The sequence below is a fragment of the Protopterus annectens genome, chromosome 1.part1 (assembly GCF_019279795.1).
Source record: "Protopterus annectens isolate FY-2018-M chromosome 1.part1, PAN1.0, whole genome shotgun sequence".
Classification (NCBI taxonomy): domain Eukaryota; kingdom Metazoa; phylum Chordata; order Ceratodontiformes; family Protopteridae; genus Protopterus; species Protopterus annectens.
In genome coordinates this window covers 44,441,623-44,464,473 of record NC_056726.1, presented here as the reverse complement: position 1 = coordinate 44,464,473, position 22,851 = coordinate 44,441,623, and the positions used below count along the sequence as shown (strand labels likewise).

General features: G+C 40.0%; 1 protein-coding gene across 2 annotated transcripts in view; it reads left to right on the top strand.

Annotated features, from left to right (window-relative positions):
- The window catches only part of ARHGEF10 (Rho guanine nucleotide exchange factor 10), a 2,254,368-nt gene that overhangs the window by 17,033 nt on the left and 2,214,484 nt on the right, over positions 1–22,851 (top strand). The gene's annotated exons all lie outside the window — the stretch shown is intronic.

Genomic DNA, 22,851 nt, shown 5'->3' with positions numbered 1-22,851 from the left:
TTTAAAACATGATCTTCACTTAACAATCAGAAAATAACCTAATAATAGGATGGCAATTGAGAGTCCCTTCTCGAAAATCATATCCATGAAATGTATGAACCCCACTACTTAAATGTCCCAAGATTTTACATTTAAGGTATTGGGTTGAAGCCTGCCTAATATTACCAAGGCTTCCATGAGGTCTTTGGAGCTTTTAAGGTCATTATCAATAATCCTCTGTATGCCATTGGCATCTATCTGCTCAAATATGACTATAAAATCCCCTCTCTAAATATTCTCCTTCAGTACTTGTGATATATATCTATGCAGTGATGGCTGAACCCTTAATCTTGTCTTCCAGGTTGTTGTTTAAGTTAAAGGATTTGATGTTATTTTGACCATGTATTGCTGGTATGTCCGAGCCCAGGTGCACAGTTGGTGATCATGGGAATGAGCCACTAAAAAGTTTGTCTCTAATTGCTGGATTGCAGGTTCTATCCGGGGTGTTATTAGTGCTCACTCCTATAATCTGTCCTAATCTCTCCTTACCTTCATTATTCAAAGCATCAATAAACACCTCTACATATTCATCTATATCCCCAACAAGGATCTCCTCTTCATTAGTTGTAGATCAGGTTGCTCCATACCTGATGGTATCAGCTGACAATTTCTCTTAGGGCCCTGAATGGTTGCCTCCTTCCTGGTCGCTCTCCTTGTTGCTTGTCTGAAGACTCTCAGATGCTGATGTCTTTTCAGACACTTACCCCGACTCTGCCATTTTATTTTCTCTTGTTGGAAACACCTCAAACAACAACCTGGCTGCTTCAGAAATTTGTTTTCATCTGTGCTTGAATTCTGAGATTGAAGCCATAATGCAGAGCCTAAAAGAAAATACAACTTAGTAATAACCCAACAGATTGCATAAATACTATTATTGTTATTATTTTTTTCCTTTGGCAAAAATGACAGATATTTTCAAATGAGTTGGACGGGAAAAGGGGGGGAGGGTAGTGTGTTGCATGAATGAGAAAGAGGTTTGGATATCAATAATGAAGATGTTAGATGGAGAGCTGGTTAAGTTACGAAGACAAATTGAGCAGGCTGGAGTAGTGACCATTTTTTCTTTTCTTTTTATTTCTCTTTTATTTGTATACAAGGATACATGTCCATAGTGAATATCAAATGAAAGAGAGCTGGCTGTCACTGAAGGAAGTGTTTATACGGAGCTGATCTGCTTATGACAGCAATTGTACTGCTGTATGTGCTGGGCTGGAACTGGGTATATACAAGTGACAACAAACCACTATAGGTTTACTTTCAATATGTCGAAGGTCAGAATAATTTTCTGACCCACATATCGAAAGTAAACCTCAAAATTCAAAATATAGAACAAGTTATAATGTTAAATCAACTGAACGAATTCAGCTGATTCAGCATTGTTTTCGAAAGCATCATGTGATGTTAGGTTTAGCAGTTCACTGTACATGGTCTCCTATACCTAACATCATGTTTTTGCAGATGGGCAAGTCCCCCTGCACCCCTCCTTTGGGGAGCTGCACCCCCACACCCCCTGCTAACTATATATTCCAACTCCCAAGATCGCACTACAGTGAGGAAAGGGATGAATTTTCCTAACCGCACTGTACCGCAATCTCTGTACAATTCTTCGAGTTTATGTTAGCAAATGCACACTGCATTCGCTAATATAAACTTTTGAACATTGAGATGTTCACCCAGATGAAAATTCAAACATCTGTAGTTCAAAGTTTTCATATGGGTACATCTCAACTCATAATGTTAATAATAAACCACCACTATATAGTGATTTAAACTTAAAACATAACCTTGTCCTTTTCCATCCTGCCCGTATGAGGGAATTCTTGCAAAAGGTGGTGAATTGCCCTACTAAATAATATAAATCATTAGAGTTATAGACATATTATACTTGAAAATGTTAATACGTACACATGCTACAATTCTGTCAGTGTCTACCATGAATAGTGTTATGTTTTAAAAATTTCTCTGATTGTCCTTGATTATTATGTGTGTGGCCCATTTCCATTAAAAATAAAATGTGCTTGGCTGCAACCTGAGAACCACTTGATGACTTAAATTCTTTTGCACAGAAGACCTCTTCCTTTACTTTGACAACATCCATCACCAGTGATATCCACCACCATGTTATTGCCATGGCATAGTCCACAAACCTTTTGATCACAGCTGCTTTCTGCTGCCTCATCTGTCAAGTCCACTTGGAATCCATGGCCCTCAGCTGCCTCCGGTATCTAAGAGAAACTGTCTGGAAGATTTAAGTTGAATTCTTCCTACACGGAAGCATGTGTTAGCTATTTCCAGAATGCTATCATTGTTTGTAGAGGTTGGGCATATAATCCTACCCACTGACTCCTAATATGTGTCTAAAGACTGAGCCCAGTGCCTGCTAGTGAAGTCCCATCAGCAGTAATTGAAACTTCTTTAACATTGCACAGACAGATAGATACACACACACACACACACACACACACACACACACACACACACACACACACACACACACACACACACACACAAAGTCTGCAGTGCTAGTAACCTTTCCTGCAATTATGGTAATGCTGCTCCCAACCAATCTACCCCAGCAAAACCAAGAATACAAATTACAGTTTACCCTTAAAATAAACAAATCTTTAGATAAATGTATTGTTTAGAGGTGATCTGTTACTGTTTGATAGGCAAATATCAAACAGTCAATAGCACCCGTTTAATGCACAATCTCTTAAATTTATAGATTAAGAAAATCACCAGTCATAACTACTTGAAATTGAATATAATATCCTTGTCATATGAGATAGGAATAATCCCACACAAGAGATTTCAAAATAAAATCTCTGAGCAGATGATTTACAGCAAAGTGTCAGTTAGTGTAGACCCCAAACAATTTGTAGCTTTCACAAGCAAAATGCAGTCTGTACATCTTACAGGCCACTGTGACCCTCTGTAAATGCCCAGCAAGAAAATCCATCAGTTCTGTCAGCTAGCCTTTTTTATTTGTCTATTTATATGAGTCTCAGGCAGGAGTTTCTGTTGACATCAGTTTTGAATTTTGGAAGATGCTTTCTTGCTTCCACAGTTACATATTTCAAACTGCATCACATTCCCGCAGTAAAACATGTACAATTGTTTACATATGAAGTTTGGACATGTTTGCCCATTTGATTATTCTGTTTGTCTGTATTTGTTCTTTTCTTTGCCTGTTGAAAATTATGGTCATCTCCTGACCCATTTATTTCAAAACAGGGTTTGTTGTTAGTAAGAGATACATGTGGTACACGGGATATAAAGTGCTATGTCATCTTTTTTCTAGTGATGTCCTTTAATTTGTAAACAACACCTTCTCTTTTCTTCTTTCCATTTTTTCTTGCATTTAACAATGTTGGTTCTAAGACTTTTTATTTGCTGAGTTTTAATAATCCATTGATAAACCTCTACCACCTGTCTTTTTAAGAAATAGGAGCAGCTGTGTACTTTAAAGGATTGGACTGATTTAAAATGACTCCCAAGTATGAAAGGGGAGACTCTCTAAAATTCATGAGGCATGTATAAGGGTGATATGGTTTATTCTGTTGAACTGAATGAGGTTGAAACTAGAATGCAGTTTCTTTTTCTTCAAGGTTTGAAGTGCAAAGACTCCTGGATATGTGATCGCTTTGAAAGTGCAGAAAGTAATACAGTGGTAATTCAGGGTTTTGTTTGTTTTATGCAGCATGTAGATAAACTGATGAAATCAGGTTGTCATGCAAACGAGGGAACTTTCTTGTCAGTCATCTGAAGCGGTAAGAAACAACCTGCTAGTTCCATAGCCATATAGGGAGGGATAAAGTTCTGACTGCAGATCAGGTGTCCTTAGTTCAGCTACCAGCTTCAACACCTGCAAAAGCTGGCTGAGGGGGAGAGGAGCAATGAGCTGTAACCTGCCCACCTTTTTCAAAGGGAAGGGTGTTGGATGTGAAGGGTCATGATGGTTATGAGTCCCTGGGGAATGATGGTTATGAGTACCTGGGGCATGATGGTTATAAGTCCCTGGGGGCATGATGGTTAGGAGTCCCTGGGGCATGATGGTTATGAGCCCCTGGTGGTAGTATCAAGAATTATAATAGAGTCATAGCTGCAGTAGGTAGGTGAGCAGCTAAGGGACACATCACCAGATAGGCAGAGACATCTCCCTAGGGGTGTTATGCATGACCACTGAGGTGATGCCAGCCTGCACATCACTGGAGATAGACCTAAAGGGAAAGAAGCCTGGTGCAAGCAGCATATATAACACTCAGGGCAACCAGACTCTGTTCTACTCCACCTTCCATTTCACCTTTCCATGCTGTTAGCCATTCCCACCTCGGGGTCTGGTAGTAGTGGGGCCAACTTTGTTGCCCATATTAATGTCTCTCCTCATCAACAACCTCACCCGGGGGTTGGTGCCATGGTTGGAAGCAAAAGGAACTGTAGGAGTGCCTAAAAGCTCATAGTTATCTACAGTTTCGCCAGGAATGTAGACACATAAAACAAACAAGAAAACCACCTTAAATTGGGCAGCTGTGGCATTTTAGTTAATGAACACATTGATCGGTTATAGCTGCAGATCTCAGTGGTTAAATAAGATTGTTGGTGGATGTGTTGGGAGGGTGGAACTGAAAGGAGGTTAATACCTGTTGGTGTGTGGTTATTGTTTTCTAATTCTTATTATTCTGTCATTATTATGAATGTACATAATTGCTTGCATGGGCTATTTGCTTTTAGTGCATACCCACAACTAAAGTAACACAAGTAAAGAAATGCAAAGTTATTTCATTTGTTAATTGAATTGGGAGTGGTGATACTTGTAACTATGATACATATATGTGTATTATATAGAAACTTACAGGAGGTACTGGTGGTAAGGCTTTTGGAAATGCTGACATTTAGGGAGATCCCATAGGGTGTTTTTAAACGGTTATTTCCCCCCTCCTCTTGTGCTCCAACCTTTCCACCTTTTGCCCTTCTTTTTTCCCCTTTTCCTTCATAATAACAATATACCTGTGAGAAGGCCAGTGAATCTGTTTACATTATTGATGTAAATATTGATGAAAACAGACATAGGTTTTTCAGTAGTTAAATTGTAGTTTAGAATTATGCTGTGTATTATTTGTTAATTAAGCTGAAATCTGTAACTGACTTATGGATCTGTAGTTTATATGAGGGAAATTGTGAGGATTTGCCAACTGAATGCCACTTGAGGCTGTGGGAGGTTGACATAATGGTTAAGGTGTTTACCTTACATACACAAGGTGCAGGGTTTGATTCTCACATGGGGTCATTGGCTAGACTTAAAATAAACCACAAGGGCAGTTAGGCTATTACTAATCTATAAACCTATGATTGGTGGCTTCAGCATACTTAAGAGTTCCTTAGGGCCTTCACAATGCTTAAGACATGAAGTTGACTCCTTCAGGGTAGCATAGCTTAGAAGCTGTTGAAACCATTACTCTCTTTAGTGTTCAGACAGCATTAGTTGTATATTTTAGAATGTATGTGATTCGAACATCCATAGTTTTCTCCCTAAAAGTAATCAGTCAATCCATTGCTAAAAGACTTATTAGTTTTACATCTGTTTTATTACACTGCATACCAAAGACTATACACCAGTCCTGTTCCATCTTACTTTTGTTACCTTTCACTTGAATATGGCTATTTTTATTTATTAATTTATTGCCCGAGTAACAAATTCAGTGGCATAGCTAAAGTTTGTGCCGCCCGGGGCAGTCCTTGAGTTTGCTGCCCATACCTCATGAAAAAAACAACATGATATACATTAAACATACTTAGACAAAAAGTAAAAATAACATATAATGAAAAAAAGAATAGACTATGTTTATTTTCAAGGTCAAGAATTAATTACACCATTTTACAGTGTTATTTTCCTTGCTTTTCTGTTAGCAAAATTGTCAATGACATTGACAAAGTCTATTTCATTACACTCCTTAGTAGAGAAAAACCTGCACCTTTGTAACTCTCACCACCACCAGGTTACAAAATTAGTTAAGACATTACCATATTTGGCCATGAGTAGACCAAAAGAACCGCCCTTAAGTAAGTTCCACCCGGGGCAGACTGCCCCCCCCCAGTTACCCTAATGAACTAATTGTGCTGCATTTTGGTTACTTTGTAATGAAATCAGCTGCAGACTACAGAACACATACCAACCCACTGCATAACTGTTTCTCTACCTCTAATGTGTCATCAGAAAGCTGGGCTGGATTACGTGGAATCAGGAAGTAATTGGGTAGTTGCTCAGCATACAGTAAACAGAAGCACTAGTTTAGTTTATTAACCTTAATAAATAAAGGTCCACTGAAGTAACTAAAGCAAAAAAATACATGTTTTAGAATAAGAAAGCTCATTTTACAAGATGAGGGCATAATTATAACACAAAGAAATGTAAAAAAAATATTTGCTGTTGATCTTGAAGATATTTAGATGAAAATGCTTCCATAAAGACTTCTGTTCTTCTAGACATTGCAAAATATATTTGCTGAAGTGAGTAGAATGGCTGGTGATATAGTTTGGCTCAAAGGAGTACTTGGTTGCATATATTCTGGACTTGCAAAAGGCGAACGGGTTACAAAAGACCCTACAGAACATGTGCAAACTATTTGGTGAGGTAGAATCATGATTACTGCTTAACTTTTTACTAGGTTGGGTATTGGGTGAGGTTAATGGCATTTAGAAGTAAATGGATTCTATTGCTACAGTGTCTTGACAAGCACCACACCAGGTAGTAGCTGTTATGTAAGGTGGTAGCAGTAATAGAACTGGGCCTGGCATTTAGGAAATGATTTCATACCTTAACTTTATTTGGACTAATTTGAATGTTTTTGACTTTATTTGAAGCCATTTAAGTGGTGCTCATTCAAATCTGAATTCATTTTTTATTAAGTTAAAGTACTGGGGCTCTCATATCATTTAGATGTAGTGTCTTGGCTCACCTTTTTCAAGTTGTGATTTAAATATTCAGTGTGGGAGGAAAGTCAACATCCAGATCTTGTAGTCAACATCTAAATCTTGTAACAAAGAAAAATAAATTGGTTTGCCACTTTGACTCTTGATTCAACATACAGTGTTATTCTGCTGTTAGGTTCAAATTACTATGCAATAAATTTTGCCATAACAATATGTTATTTGTTGTGATGTGGTATTATTGTCAAGCTATAAGGCAGGTAATTATGAGTATTGTTTTCCTCTGCAACTTTGCGTCCAAATTTTGTATTGTTGAATTGATGTTGAACTGTCGACGTGTTATTGATTTGTTTCTGTAAAGTTTGCTGATGAAATTGAATTGTTTTATAAACAGCAAATGCCAAACTGACAGCCTTTACATGTGTTGCAGTACCGTTGCTACTACGGTATCTTTGTTATTCCTACTGGTTAGGTCAGAAGTCAGACGCATAAGCAAATGACATCTAAGATAAGTGCTTGCTTCTTTCCAATGAGCAAAGCATACAGATGTTTCCTGTTCTACAGGAGTGATTATTTATGTGGGCCATGATCATCACTAAACCAGAATAAAAAGAGTGTTCAAAAGAGCCTAATTGGTGAAGCTATCTCCGTTCCGTGGTGACCATGAAAAGTGCATAGCTGACAATAACAAATGCTGATACGAGCAGACATTTTTTGCCACCCTTTGTAAAAGTGTAGCATAATTAGTTACTGTACAGAATTAAGTATTATTCCACATTTTAAGTGGCACTAAAGACAGTTACATGCACACAGAAACTTTACTGGACGTGTGAGTAGCACCAGTATAGTCCTTGGCACAATAAATATGGTAGTTCTAAACCAAGTTCTGCCAGTGTAGGTATTCCAGAAAGAAAAAGAATGAAATTAAAGTGCCATCAGACTTGAAAAATACTTACTGTGTGAGTGTCAGTCCTGGAAAGTGATAATAGAAATGAACCAATCACACAGCCCCTACATCCTGGTCCAGAGCATGGGCTGGAGGCTAGCAGTGCTGCTACTATGTTAATATACCTAACCTGGCGATTCTGCCTGCAGCATGCACCTCAGACAAAGCTACTTTAAGGTTGCAAGCTAAATGAAAACCCATGGTGGCTTCCAGGGCTTGACAGTTTTAAGGAGGGAAGATAGCATAGCTTCACTGTTTCTTCCCTTGCATGCTTTCATAGATGTCAACTGTCCAGATTTTCACAGAATGTGCAGATCTTTGCTTCACATTTTGGTCTGTCCCTCATAAAATTTGAGGTTTTCTGGAAAATTATTGAGGGTTAAAGTCACTAAATGACAGAAGTTTGAATTTCAGAAATTGTCCCTATTTTTGGTCATTTGTCCCCCCATTATTTTTGGCTTTGCCCAGATTTTTACAAGAAGAAGTTGAGAGGTATGCATGTTTTATCCTTTAAGTTGTAAAAAAAAGATGATCTTTTTGAGGAAAAAAGTAACATAAAGGAGCTTTGTTGATCCTTCAGATGCTTATTGCTCTGTTTTTGTGCTCACAAGAGCTTTTATGTGTAGCCAACTTAATGCCTGGTTACAAACATTAAAAGTCACTGAGATGAAGGCCATGGCCTTAAGGTATTAGTCAGAGTACTCAGTCGGATGTGGAGGTCCTACTGCAAGGGTGTCTGGTTGCTTTGATATAACAGGCTAATAAAGATAAAGATACTTGCCATTACAAAAGAGGAAAGCATACAGTGAGCAGAATATAATAGAGGTAATACAAGCCTACGTTATTCGTATTGTCTGATGTTGTGAAACACCTATACTGTGCACTTAGGACTGCCTTCTGTGACACCCGGTATCTGAAATGGGTGCCCCCAAGTAATGTAAGGTCTCCATGAGAGACACTCGTCCTGCAGAGCTACTACAAGTTACGCATGAACATCATGAGATGCTTCTTCATTTCTAGTCTATTATACAGCAGACATTTCAGTCTGACTGCCACATGGTCTGAAAGGGCTTGATTCAGTAAATCTCAGTGGTTTGCGTGTAGTGTGGTAGGCCACATCAGGGAAACGTGATAATTAAATTCCTCCTACTCGTGGAAACTGTACACATGTATTCTCATGAAGCTGTAGAAACAGAGTTAATTTTACAGACTTAGTGACCTGACACTTATCTAGTGCCAGCATTTCATTCTTGCCGTGACCCACCCAAACATGTATTAAATTCCTACAAACCTCAGTGAGCTACAGAGTTTAAATTACAAAGTTTTATTCTTATAGCAGAACAGACAATCTTCATGATAATGTAAAAAAGAAAAAAGAAACAGGAACTGCGTTAATTATTTTCTTGCATGCACATTTGTAGGGTAACTCAGAAATATTTATAAAGACTTTGGTAACGTCAGTAAACTGTTACTACATCATCTAGCCGAGAAAATAAAACTGAATCATGCTTTTTGTTTAAAGTAAGTGCTGCCACTCTGGAAGTTCTCCATAATGTTATGCTTGTGAGTATATGACACATGCCAATGTGCTTTTTTATGAATAAAAAATCATGTTTTCTTCCATGAAGTTTACTACACTTGTTTCAAGAACAACAGGCAAATATAAGTAGCTGATGCCATCTAACACCCCTAGCCTTTGACGTTATGAATGAAACAAACATGTTCAAATTATAATCATATCACAGGGTGATGCTGCTCCGAATATCAGAAGGGCTTTAAATTCTTCATTGGAAATGAATGTCTAGATTCCCTGTGAAGGATATGAAGTGTTTGAAAAAAGGAACTTAAGTGCAGCATATTTATTCTACTTGTTGAGACACCCTCTAAATTAGTGTGCTCAAAACATGAAACCTTCATCGTCTACATTTCTAAAGGTGAATCACTGTATTATCAATTGTGTAGTAGTATTTATTGAATGTTTACTAGTTGACTGGGTAAATTAAATTTTCATTCTTCAACTTTTTTCAGTCATGACCCAGATCAGATGAGCAAAGGTAAATAAAGTATATATGAAAAATTTAGTGCAACCAGTCAGTATGATTTGGGAGATGGCAAGGAAACTGGAGTACTTGGAAAAAACTCAGACAGAAGAACATGCAAAACACACATGATGTTATATTGGGCAAAGCAGAAAAATAACATGATTGTCTGACAAAACGGACTTGTTGGGTTTAAACAAAATGAACTAGTAATGAAATAGAAATGTAGATCTGAAGATTCATTACAATAATTCTGTGGATTTATTCAGAACTTAGTAAGGTTAAGACTTTATATGTCTTGTCCATATCAGGCAGTGCAAACGAAGTGAGTAGTTTGCAAGGCATACCAAAGTATTTTGAGATTTGTTAAATGTTTCAGTACAATTATTGGAACTTTGAGACTTACTGAAAATGGCACATTTTGAATGGCAAGATAGGCATGATAAAACAGTCTATAAGTTAAAACAATGTTTAATATTCAGATATTGTATTGTCATAGTCAGCTCAAAGCGTGAACTGTTCTTAGTGGCTGACGAAAGCACTGTTGTCCTGGTAACAGTTCTAAGTCAAATGCAGGGCTCTAGAACATGATCACCAGTACCAGCGGATAAATGATATGTACAGATAAGAGATGTTCCTCAACAGAAAATAAAGTGCAAGGCCTGTGAGAAGGAGTTTAATAACTAGAGGCTGAACAAAACTGTAATAATCAAAAGATGGCCACTAAGATTATAGCCTTATTAATTTCGAGTTAATTGTAAGAGAGGGAGAGAGGATATACAGGGAGTCCCTGCTATATAGTGCTAATATAGACCTAAAAAGTGTGATTTAAAGTGAAACAACTTATAGTGAGGTAACTGTTCGCATGTAAAACAATAGAAAATGTTGTTAAGGTGGAGCAGATCTGGCAAAGTGTCACCTGAATATGACTTTTAAAGCTAAATCGCAAAGGTTTTACAGTGTGAAATGCACCAGTAAATTGACACAGTACTATACATTAGTTGCCTGGCTCCATGATGCAGAGGGATGTAGTCCTGACTGTGACCCAGGCGACTGGGGTTCTATTAGCTGTCCTGCAACTGGAGGAGCCAGACAGGAAAGGGCAAGAATGAAGAGATGTGGTCTGCTCACTTGTCAAAGGGGGAGGTGGAAGGGATTTGCATGCACTCAGGAGCACACTGAGCAGTGTAATCTCCCTAATGAGAACAGAGAGACCACTGTTTATGCTATGAAGGCAAGGGCAGGACTGCATGGTGGAAATGTTCCTTGTGGAAGTGAGGTGACTTTCTCAGTGGATTGCCTGTTGCATGCCTGTCCCCATTGTGTAGTAAGGTGTTTGCATGTTAGGTCTGCGGAGAAAAGAGAAAATACAAACCACAGCTGTCCAGTTGAAGGTACTCCCAGTCTTCCTGCACCAAATAGGTTGATTGGCTGAGAGGGAGCTGATGAGGGACAGAAAGCAGGTGCACATTGCTACCAACCAATAATAATAATAATAATAATAATAATAATAATAATAATTAAAATAGCATTTAATGAGCTATGTTTAATGTAGCAGTGAAATAGGGTCTTGCTGGCTGTGGCTGTGGTCTGTTTGTTAACTGCAGTAGGAGGTATGATAAGCAGGACTATCAATATTTTTCTTTGTTGTGTCCACTTTTATTTATGTTTACTTAGTGGACTGTACCTTTACCAGAGAAAGCATCTTGCATGTGGTGGGTTTTTAACTTTGATCAGGATGGGTGTTGGCAAAGTGATTATGGCCTGTGGACTGACTCTGCCTTTGACTTTATGAATCTATAAATGAATGGATGGCTTTGGGCTGTTTTTTTACTAGCTTTTTGTGTATGTGTCCCATTTTTTTCCCTTACTGTAACTGCGCCTTGCGTGGAAACTGAGTCTTGTTGAAATATTTTGCTTGTTGTGGTTGTGGAAAGTTTTTTAACTGGAGAAGGGGGAAGATGACCGAATAACCTATGACCAGAATTGCCATGGTTTGCAATTTCTTCTGAAAATTTCAAACACTTCCTATGGTGTTTTACATGAGGGGTCTGAGAGTAACCTTCAGTCTGCACTGAACGTCAAGTCTATAAGAACTTTGTAATAATTTGCTGCCTATCTTTTTCTTACACACTTTATTGCCCTGTCATATAAGGGATCCTACTGCATCACTGAGACTTTGCTGCATTTATGTAGTCAGGCTTTTCTGAGCGCAGGAATATAATCCTTATTTTTCCCCTTTTCTGCTTCTTCATCCTCTTTAGCACTTTTCTCTCCAAATTGTTTTATTTTTCTATTTCCTCTAATTTTTTGTTTGAAAAAGGATTCCCTATCACTAAATCCTTCAGACTAAGGCCAGCTCAGTGGGTGTAGAGATAAAGCTCTGATGTGTGAGTATAATTTGCTAACACATTTTGCTAGAAAAAAATTTTGTCTGGCACTTAAAGATGTTTAAGGCTGTTGGCTATTAACATCCTGTAGTCCAGGGTTTGAGTCCCTCAGCCTCCATTTGCCCAAAGTGTGACTTTGCTTTTTTCACCATTAGCTGTTGAGTTAATATTGAAAGGCTCTTTGTGATAATTTCCCCTTAAACAAACAGAAACACTTTGGTCCAGTGGATGCAAAACTGATGTCATTCTTGGAGAAGGAAACACAACCTGGATTTCCAGACATAACACTAGAACAATCCACATCGTGAGCAAAAGCATTGCCCAGAGTGAGGACGATTTGAAGGGCTTAATTTTCTTACAGACAGTATTCAAACAAATTAGGAATTAGGAAACCAAAATTATTACCTGAATGTTTGTCTGGCTATCTATGTATTGTCATGAGATTTTTAAACAAAGAGTTGGATTGCTTTCACTATGTTTGTATTACTTAAGGATTTTCTGACGGATTCATCAAAAAATACTTTATAACTTTTTATCTCCATTCATTTTGGGACTAAATAAAATTTCTAATAATCCTTGGCTGACTTGAATCCTGGCACTGTTTTTCCTCTTGAAAGATGTATATATCTTTTTGCCATCTTATTGCAGAAGAGTCTGTTTTCATCCATGTTGAAAATTTGCTTGGTGGTATAACTACTTTCTCTTTTTAAGGTACGCCTCAGGAAACATTCAAGTTCCCTCAGTGTCACTGATAGTAGCTTCTCTAAACGTTGTAACATTTTTAAAGGCTAAAACATTTGGAAGTTGTGGTCCGAGCTATGGGCAGCTTTGAATTCCAGAACTTTTACAACTTCTTCTGGGGCTGTTAATTTTTTCAGTCCTCAAATATGGAAAGTGCTTTAATTTGAGTAAGTGTTAGGTTAACAGGGTATTTTCCAGCATCTAGGTCTTGTAGCCAAACAACAAGCCTTCTTTCCATGATGTCCATTTTTTAGGCTTCTTCCTCATAATTTTCATCTTGCCATGCTTAAGAATAATTGTGATAATTGTGTCTGTCATCCTTTATAGGCTCATAGGTTCATAGGTAGGTACTAGACTATTGGCCCTAGGGCCTATACAAGCCTAGCCAAAAAGGTACCCTGGCTTTCGCCACCCAAGAAAATTATCTTACTGTGCCCCTGTCAAGCAGAACCACAGAAGTGACCCCGGGGTGAATTTCCTATTACCCATCCAATCATCAAGATTTTTCTTGAAGAGTGCTAATGAGGAGCTCTGTTTGACATAGATAGGTAGTCTGTTCCAGACTATGTGAAGTCTCTGGGACAGGAATCTATCCCTCCAGCATGTTCTGTTTATTGTGGTGACAAGGTTTAGGTCCCTAGAGCGTGTAGCTCAGAGGGATTGGGATTTCTTTAAGTGGAGCATGTCCAACAGCTCTGGGTTTGACATAGCTTTGTATGTTAGGCAGAGATCGCCTACCGACGGAGTAAAGCTGGAATTTTTTGAGACGGTCTGCATAAGGCATCTGTTTGAGGCCAGTAATCCTCTTTGTGAGGTATTTTTGCAGCCTTTCCAGTTGTTGTAGATGTCTTGTGAGGTACATACCAAAAGAGGCATTGTACTCTATAATGGGTCTAATGAGTGATGAGTAGAGGGGAACAATGACCTCTTTTTTTCTGGATGAGAAACCTTTTGTGATGAGGTGTGCCACGTAAAAGGATTTTCTGACCACTGAGGGGATATGATTATGAAAGGAGAGACTACTGTCCACCTGTGTCCCAAGGTCTCTTATCACACTTTCGGTGTTAAGTAGACTACCACCTATGTGGTAGTTCATGGGTACAGAGTTTTTATCAAAGGGGATGACAATGCACTTTTTGGCATTGAGCTTGAGACCATGTCTTTGACACCAGGCATCTGTCTCAGTGAGGCCCTTTTGTAGAATGTCCACATTGTTAGGAGTTTTGATTATGGCTCCTAGTTTGCAGTCATCTGCGAATTTAGTTAGCCAAAGACCTTCTGTGTTAGCCTGTACTTCAGAGAAGTAGATACCAAACAGGAGAGGACCCAGGACTGAACCCTGTGGTACTCCACTTGTCACTGGTCTGAAGTCTGATTTGGAGTCTGCTACTTTCAACAGTGTGGGTTCTGTCAGTAAGCCAGTTGGCAACCCATCTTGTGACATAGGGATTTATACCTAGTTTAGTGAGTTTATGTATTATTCCAGAGTGGGGGATGGTGTTGAACGCCTTGGTGAGATCTAGATAGGCTGTGTGAACCACCTTACCCTCATCTGTGGCTTTGGTGACTACTTCAAAGAAGTCTATCAGGTTTAGGAGACATGATCTGCCTTTTACAAACCCAAACTGTGTGGGGTCCAGAGTTTGGAGATCTCCAATGTCTTTGTTTATGAGTTCCATGATGGTATGCTCCATGGCCTGCAGACGAGGCTCGTCAGGCTAATGGGGCGGTAGTTCCCAGGGTCTGTTGTGGCCCCCCCTTTGTGGAGTGGGATAACTGTCACTGTGCGCCATTCAATGGGCACAAAGCCTGAGGTGAGGCTATGATTGAACATGGTACTTAGGTGGGGTGCCAATTCATTCTGTAGTTCATGTAGAAGGCAGCCTGGGATGTTATCAGGTCCCATGGATGCTGTGTTCTTGGCTTTGGAGAGTGAGGTTTTTACCTGTGCAACCGTGATTACAGGAACTTTGCATTCTTCCAGTATAAAGATGGGCCCTTTAGGGGGTGAGAGGTGGGTAAAGTTAGCACTGAACCTATCTGCCAGGATGTTGGCAATATCAGTTGGTTCTGTATATTTAGTGTCATTGTGCTGTAATTCAGAGCAGATCTGAGTGTTACCATTGAGATTTCTGATATAGCTATAGAATGCTTTGTGGTTGTCTTTAGAATCAGTGGCAATTTTGTTTTCATAACTAGCTTTGGAGGATTTTATGAGGGATCTCAGCTTCTTACTGAGGCTGACCAGGGAGTTCCTCCAGTTGTGGGATTTTACTCTTTTTTGCAACAGTTTCTTTCTTCTGTTGTAGAGTTTGTTTATGGCAGAAGACCACCAGATTGGCTTCCTTTTTTTGGAGGATAACATCTTGGTTCTGTTAGGGATATCACGATCCATGCACTCGTGTAAGTGCTTATAAAATGCATTTGTGTAGGATTCAGCAGTCGTACCTCTATTGTCCATCTGCGTGGGTGTCGTGAAGTTTGCCACTTCTGTCTTAAGAAGCATGAAGTTGGCTTTGGAGAAATTTTTTACGGTTGTTTTCCTAATGGGGGTGGGAGCGGGATGTGGATGTCTAGGGTGATTAGCTTGTGGTCGGATCTGACCAACGAGGAGCTGACCTCTGGTGTGGAACACAGGTCACCCATGTTGGTGATGACCAGGTCTAGGATATTACTGCCACTGGTGGGGGTGTGGATAAGCTAATCCAAGGCATTGGAATTGATGATTTCCAGAAAACGTTGAGCAAAAGAGTTGGTACATGAGTAGTTTTCCCAGTTAATGGTAGGGTAGTTGAAATCACCCATTATTAGAGTGTTGGGTTGTACCTTAATATTTTCCAGTGTGTCAAGAAAAGAGGAGTGGGAATCCTGGGGCATGGTGGGGGGTCCGTAGCAAGCTACAATCTGGATTGCGGTTTTGCCCAGAGTTAGTTGGACTTGGATAATCTCGGATGCATTATGCTGAGCAACTAGCTTGGAGGTGTGAATATCCTTAATGAATATGGACACGCCTCCACCTTTAGTGTTTCGGTCCGGGTTTGGTGGCCGAAAGGTGTGGTATGAATTATAGCCTGGTAATGCAGGCGTGCTCTCTGGAGCTTTGAACCAGGTCTCTGTCACTGCACAGATGTCAATGTTCTCCATTTTAAGGAGTGCCTCGAGTGAGTGCATTTTGAGGTTTAGACTTCTAGCATTGAGTAGCATTACCCTCAGATTTTGCTTGCTTGTACCTGTTACGGTGGTGAATTTGTCATTTGAACCTTGCCTAAAAAAGGCACTATAGGGGTGGCAAGAGCCTTTGCCAGTATCCGGAATCCCAAGGGTGACAGGTGCAGGCCATCTCTGGCAAAGCAGCGTGGTCTGTCGATCATGTCATCCCAAGCAGACAGATACTGGATTCCCTTAGAATGACACTAGAAGCTTAGCCAATTGTTAAAGTCAGTCATTTTGTCCTTGTACTGTGGTGTCATTCTGGGTGATGGCAGGATGCTACTCAGGGCTAGGGTCATACCGGCCTGGGGTACAAGATCGGAGAGCTCCTCCATGTCTCCTTTCATGTAGTCCAGGGAAGTACATCTCAGGTCATTCACACCAACATGGACAATGACAGAGTCATATTTGTACTTGTTGTGGAGTGACCTGAGTGCATGCGTTATGTGGCGGATCCTGGCACCTGACAGGCAGCTGACAGTAACTTTTTCCTTGTTTAGCCTGGTGAGTGGAACATCAGTGTGCCTGACTATAGAGTCACCTATGACTAGAGTGTTGGGTATGTTATGTCTTATGGGCTGTAGTTGAGTGGCACACTGAGTATGTGGGCTATGTGTCATTTGGGTTGTGTTGGGGGGTGGAGGTTGCTTGCATTTCTGCTTTGGAGGTCTCTGTTGTTTGGGCAGATTTGTACTGAGAGCCTCCGCGAATGTAGGTGTGTGTTTTGTGCTTCTGTGTGTGTGTGTGTGTGTGTGTTTTGGTGGTGTAGGTTTTGAGGGACTATGTGATGAGTGTGGTGTGGTGCAAGTGTTTACCTTCTCCTCTTGACTGTCTAGGCCAGTCTTTGGTGAAGCGAGCTTTGCTTCCAGTTTGGCTATATAAGTGCATCTCTCACAGGTCGTAGTGTTGGGTGGTAGCAGGAGAGGGTTGTCTGTGTACATGAGGCAATTGCTGCATTGTCCCAAGATGCCCAGATTCATCAGGTAGACAGGAGAAAACACCGAGAGCTGACCTTTAGACATGCCTGAATAGCTGCTTATTTATTAAGTACTAAAAACTGTTTTCCTCTAGACAAGTGAGGAAAGTTGAGTGCTGTAGTAATTTGTAACTTATTTAGTGCTTACAATGAGTTCTGAACAAGTGCTGAGATCAAAGAAACAGATGAGTGCTAAAACTAAAAAGCTGGCTAGTTGCAAGGGAAATTTTGAAGAACAGACTTTATGGCACCAGGAATAGTTTAACCCCAGTTAAGTGGGGGGGGGGGGGCTTAGGAGCTCACTTATTGTGCTGCTTGTACTGTTGGTAGTGGTAGACAGGTTATGATAAGCATCAATGCATCTCTTTCCTTTCTCTACAACTTTGACAATAATTTATTATTATTGACAGTGTGGTAGTCTTCTTTTACCATGTCGGCAGCATCAGAAACAACAGTAGTTGCAGGAAATTTGGCTAACATATCGAGAGTTTAAAAATCATTTTTTTTTAATTTAAACAAAGCTACAACACAGTACAACATGCACATAGCAGTAGCCACATCTAACTTCCTGGAGCAATATAAACGTTACCAGTGTGTACTGTGTGCTCTTTATGGTTGTCCTTTAACCAACCTGGGCTCAAGTACTAGCTTTCAAACTCACTGCATTGATATAGCAACAGCAACACATCAAACCACCTTTAACTTAACGTTTGCTCAACAGAAACAGCTGGAGCCTCTGTTATATGGCTTTGGCTCATAAATTCAACTTTCAGATAAATTTCATATAGCAGTAGCAACAGATGGAATATAACAATTAAACACGTCTTTGGCAACAGATGGAGCCTCCTTTCTCTGAATTTTGCAGAAAAAAAATCAGCCTTCAAACTTTCAGACCTACTATACATAGCAATAGCAACTGATTGAAGAGATCTCCTTTAACTGGTGTTGGCTCAAAATACAACTTTAGATTGATTTTAGCTCAGTAAGAAACTTTCAAACTCACCATGCGTAGTAATAGAAATCGATAGAATGTAGCGACTGTAGATGAGACACTGAGGGTCTCTGTATAAATGCTCATGTACTTGTAGAGTTGACAGTGCATTTACAGGGAAAAACAGGTCTACAGTAAGACAGTGTCACAATTATTGTGTGCCCTACATGTAAAATAATGTGTAGCAGGGTAGCTTATAGTGGGGACCCCCTGTAGAAGCTTGCAACTCCAAATTGTTAGCAGACTGTTGTAGCATATAGCTTTAGACTGTATTAGGCTATGCTGGTAACATATCCAGTTTCTTGCTTCTGTGCAGGTGTTAATGATTTTTTAGCTAACAAGAACATTTTTAGTTTAATATTTTACTTTAACTGCTTGCTTTAAAATCACAATACCTATTTTATGCTTTGTCTGCAACTGTGTTTGATCTTTGAAGTGCATAAGCATCCAGTCCTAGCTCACAATTTATCTTTGCTATCAGCATACACCTGCTCAGTTTGTCTATCATCTTAGCTTTGATCTTATTGCTTTAAATGGCTACTTTGCCCTGTTTATATACTTTCGTCTTAGGCCAATTTTTAACTGTCTGTATTGCCTAACCTGCCTTCACTGCCATCTCTAGTTTGATGTGAGATCCTTGTTACATCTTCTGCCTTAATGTGCTTTGTATTTGCTATGGTTACTTGCCCTGCTCTGCCTGTTAGAGTGATACTGTCTGCTTTTCCTGTTGGTTGTGTAGATAGTAAAATATCAGTAATTTATCTCTCCTGCTAACATCCAGGTCAAGCCGCAGTTCTCCTTTTGGATTACTTTTGTGGCCTTACTTTGTATTTAGAACTTACTGAAACTATTTGTTTTGCTTCTGCTAAATGGACAGATCAGCTGCTGTTTTCACAGTCAGGAACTTGCCTCTTTCTAATGACCTGGAAGTACTGTTGAATTCCATTAGTTAGTGGTAGTTTTGGTCCACCTTCTTTCTGCCCTCTTGGTTCATTGTCCATAGATGCAGCATGTGGCTAAGGGAGTTTTGGCACTGTTGCGGCTGTGCCATACCTCTCAACCTTTTAGAGCAGGGATTCTAGACAAAGCCAGACATAATGGGTAGGCAAAGGTCCAAAATCAGGGACAGCTTTTAGATGTAGCTCTCATAAACTTAGGAATTTGATGGAATAACAGGGTTTACATTAATATGCATTTTCTGACGGATATGAAGTGTAAAATGACTGTTATTATTTTAATGACTTCTAAGTTCCATTGTCTGCCAGAAAATCAAAACTTTTATGAGTAACTGACTTAAAATACGAGGCAAAAATCTGGACATTCTGTGAAAGTCTGTACATTCGTGAGGTTTGTGCTGTGCTGAGGCTTGTTTCTAAAAGTCAGGTGTACAGTTTTTTCAGTCTACCATGTATAGACATTACTATAGTGCCTAAAGTGTTTTTCCTGCCAGAAGCCTGCCAATGTATATCATTCTTTGCTGCCTCATTTCTGCAACTAAATGCTGCTTGGGTTCTTTTTTCACAATTTATCTATTCCCCACATCATCATTGTAATTCTCTTAGATCATTGCAGGTTGGTGTCTTCTGTTAGTATTATCTATGCCCAGCGGTTCTGATGTCACTCATATTTAGATATGGTGCATTATGCCTGCTTCTTTCTGCAGCTCTGTTCAGTTTGTCAGGTGGTGTGTATTCTGTATGGCTTTCCTGTGAGATACATCTAGCCAAGTACAACTTGAATTTTAATTCACTCCAGCTATTAATCCTGGAACTTTAGGATTTTAATATGACATTCATCATCACTGCCTTGTTGTGTTGCTGTTGTCTATCCAAACTATTCTTTAGTTCATGTTCATGGAAGTGAAGTTTTATGCCATGTGTTATTTCTTTAAATTAATGTCATATTTTATGTCATGGGCCAGGACACTGTTTTTATGTATGTATTTATTTATTTATTAACATTTGTTTGCTGAGCAAGTAATTTAAACAGGCAGTACTTTGTGGCAATTGGGAATTTGGGCCAGTAACTACCAGGTAAGTCTTATGACACTTCCACACATTTTCACGATACACATTCCCTCTAGGAAAATTTATTAAATGCTTTACACAAGAAATCAAACTGCTAGTCCTTCAACTCCATACAATATATGTAGGATTTCTGAAAAAAGGAAAGAAAAACTAGGTTCTCTTTGTGTACTGAAATGAATAATTTAAGATATTGTACCTTCATGCCAAGGGGAAGTAAACATCGAATGTCAAAAATAACTCTGTCCAGTGGCAGCTTCTTTTTCCAATGAACTCTTAGCAAATTGCTTCTGTGTATCTGACTTTTGTTGCCTTATCGTTATTTTTTCATTATTCATGTACCTCCTCATTGCTGTATTAGGACTCCTCTTAGCTCCTTCCAGATGTTCATCGTGTTACCCTGCTGCAGTCATCACACTTGGGTTATCCTGCCGTCAGGCGGTCCTGCAGTCGGCCTGAATTCCAAAGTCTTGGTCCGGCGTCGGTTGCTGTCGCTTCTTCCCTGACGTCAGTGCGCCAGGGGTATATAAGAGGCATCCAACGCCATTTTCTTCAGTCTTTCTTGCCGTGTGGTGCCCGAAGCAGAAGCAGTTCGCAAGTGCCGGTCGGCCGACACCTGAGATTTTCGATTCGAATTTCAGTCCAAAGTCTTCAGTAAAGCTAAGTACCCCGTTGGGGAACCTTTTCTTGCCTCAGTCCAATGTCAGAAAAAGTTAACAATTGCATTTCTTGTGGGAAGCAAATACCTCATAAGGACTTCCATTCCTGTTGTATTCCTTGCCTAGGCCCAGGCCACAACGTCACAGGTTGTCGGTTTTGTGCTAGGTTTAATAAACGAACTATCAAACGCCGTTTTGACTTCGCACGACATTACTTTGGTAGGAAATTTAATTATATCATGCCGTCGGAGCAGCCAACGACCGGCATACATAAAAAAACGCAAGGATAAGGACAGGCAGCCTAGGAACAAGCCAGACTCCGAGGCCTCTGCTGGGTCTGTCGCTGGTTCTCCGGTTTTCAGTGAGGTGCCTACGCAGCCCCTGACGACCGCAGAACTGGAACCCCAGACAGCTGTGGATTCTCAAGTGGAGTCTGCTAGGCCGACGCAGCCATCTTCCGACACCGGAGCAGAAGTAGACCCCGGTGCAGTGGAAACCCCTTCGGTTGCAGAAGGTGTCTTCAGACCGACTACACTCACCATTAAATCTTATGCTAAGCTTAAAACTCCTTTAAAACCTAAGAAGACTGTACATCAGTCTACAGTTCAAGGCCCCATGCCTAAGAAACAGATGCTTAAGATGGCTGAAGATTTGATTACCCTAATCAGGGGTTCCCATCCCCCTCCTGATAAAAGACCAAGACAAGAGGAGGATTATGCTTCCTCTGACCAGGTTTCAAATTCCTCAGATTCTTCTGAGGAACAGGATTACACTTTTCCACCTTATGAAGATCTGATGCTGAAGACTCTATTCCCTCAGCATCTCCCCCTGAAGACTACTCCTTTGGGGAAACTTTACATACCATGAGGGAACATTTCCACTGGGAAGGCCAGGACTACTCTGATTCTAAGAAAAGGCTCCGAGAGTTAATTTTACTACCCAGCACAGACCTCTTGCTATCCCTCCTAAGGGAGCTAAAGCTTCTATGGCTAAAAATCCTGTGCCCTTTGAAAGGGATTCCAGAGCCCTAGATAGACGGGGAAAGAAAATATACACCTCAGCAACTCTGGCTATGAGAGCATTAAATTGTCAGTTTCACATGCTGAAATATCAGCAATTCCTAATGTCTCAATTAAAACAAAAAATGAGCACACATACTGAATAGTCTGAATTCAAGGAAATGCAGGATCTGTTGCATGCAGCTGAACAGGTGGGCAAACATACTTTACAATGCGGATTTGATTAGTTGGAAGCTTCCTGTAGAGCAGCTATTACTGGCTCTGTCATACGTAGACATGCTTGATTAAAAGAACAAACCCTTCCTGATCATGTTAAAGCAAAATTATTGGATGCACCTTTACAACAGGATGTATTATTTGGTGTCAAAGCAGAAGAGGTTTTAAAGAAAATGGAGGATAAGGCAAAGTCTATGCAGATGGTCAAGGATTTTTTGCAGTTACAACCCCCTCATTTCAGCAGAAATTGGCCAACAAAAAACTGGTCATTTCCAGCTTCTGACAGATCACAGAGGGGCAAATACAGACACCCAAGGGGCAGAGGTCAGTCACAAGGCCCTTACAAACCTCGCCAATGGGATACTGCTACCTAGAAAGTAGGAGAAGACAGGCCCCAAGCTAGCAGAAGACAAACATAATGACTCAATCCTCAAACTACCAAGCAAATCTCTCCTGGCAGCTCCCTTGGGAGGAAAATTAGCATTTTTTGCAGACAACTGGCACATCATCACAAAAGAGAAATGGGTCCTAAACATTGTCTCTCAAGGATACAGATTCCACTTTCATACCTTACCAAGGATAAAAGGAATGCCAAACCTGCCACCAAATCAATGGGCAGAGGCACAAAAACAAATTACAGCTCTCATGGACATGAGAGCCATTCAACAGGTACC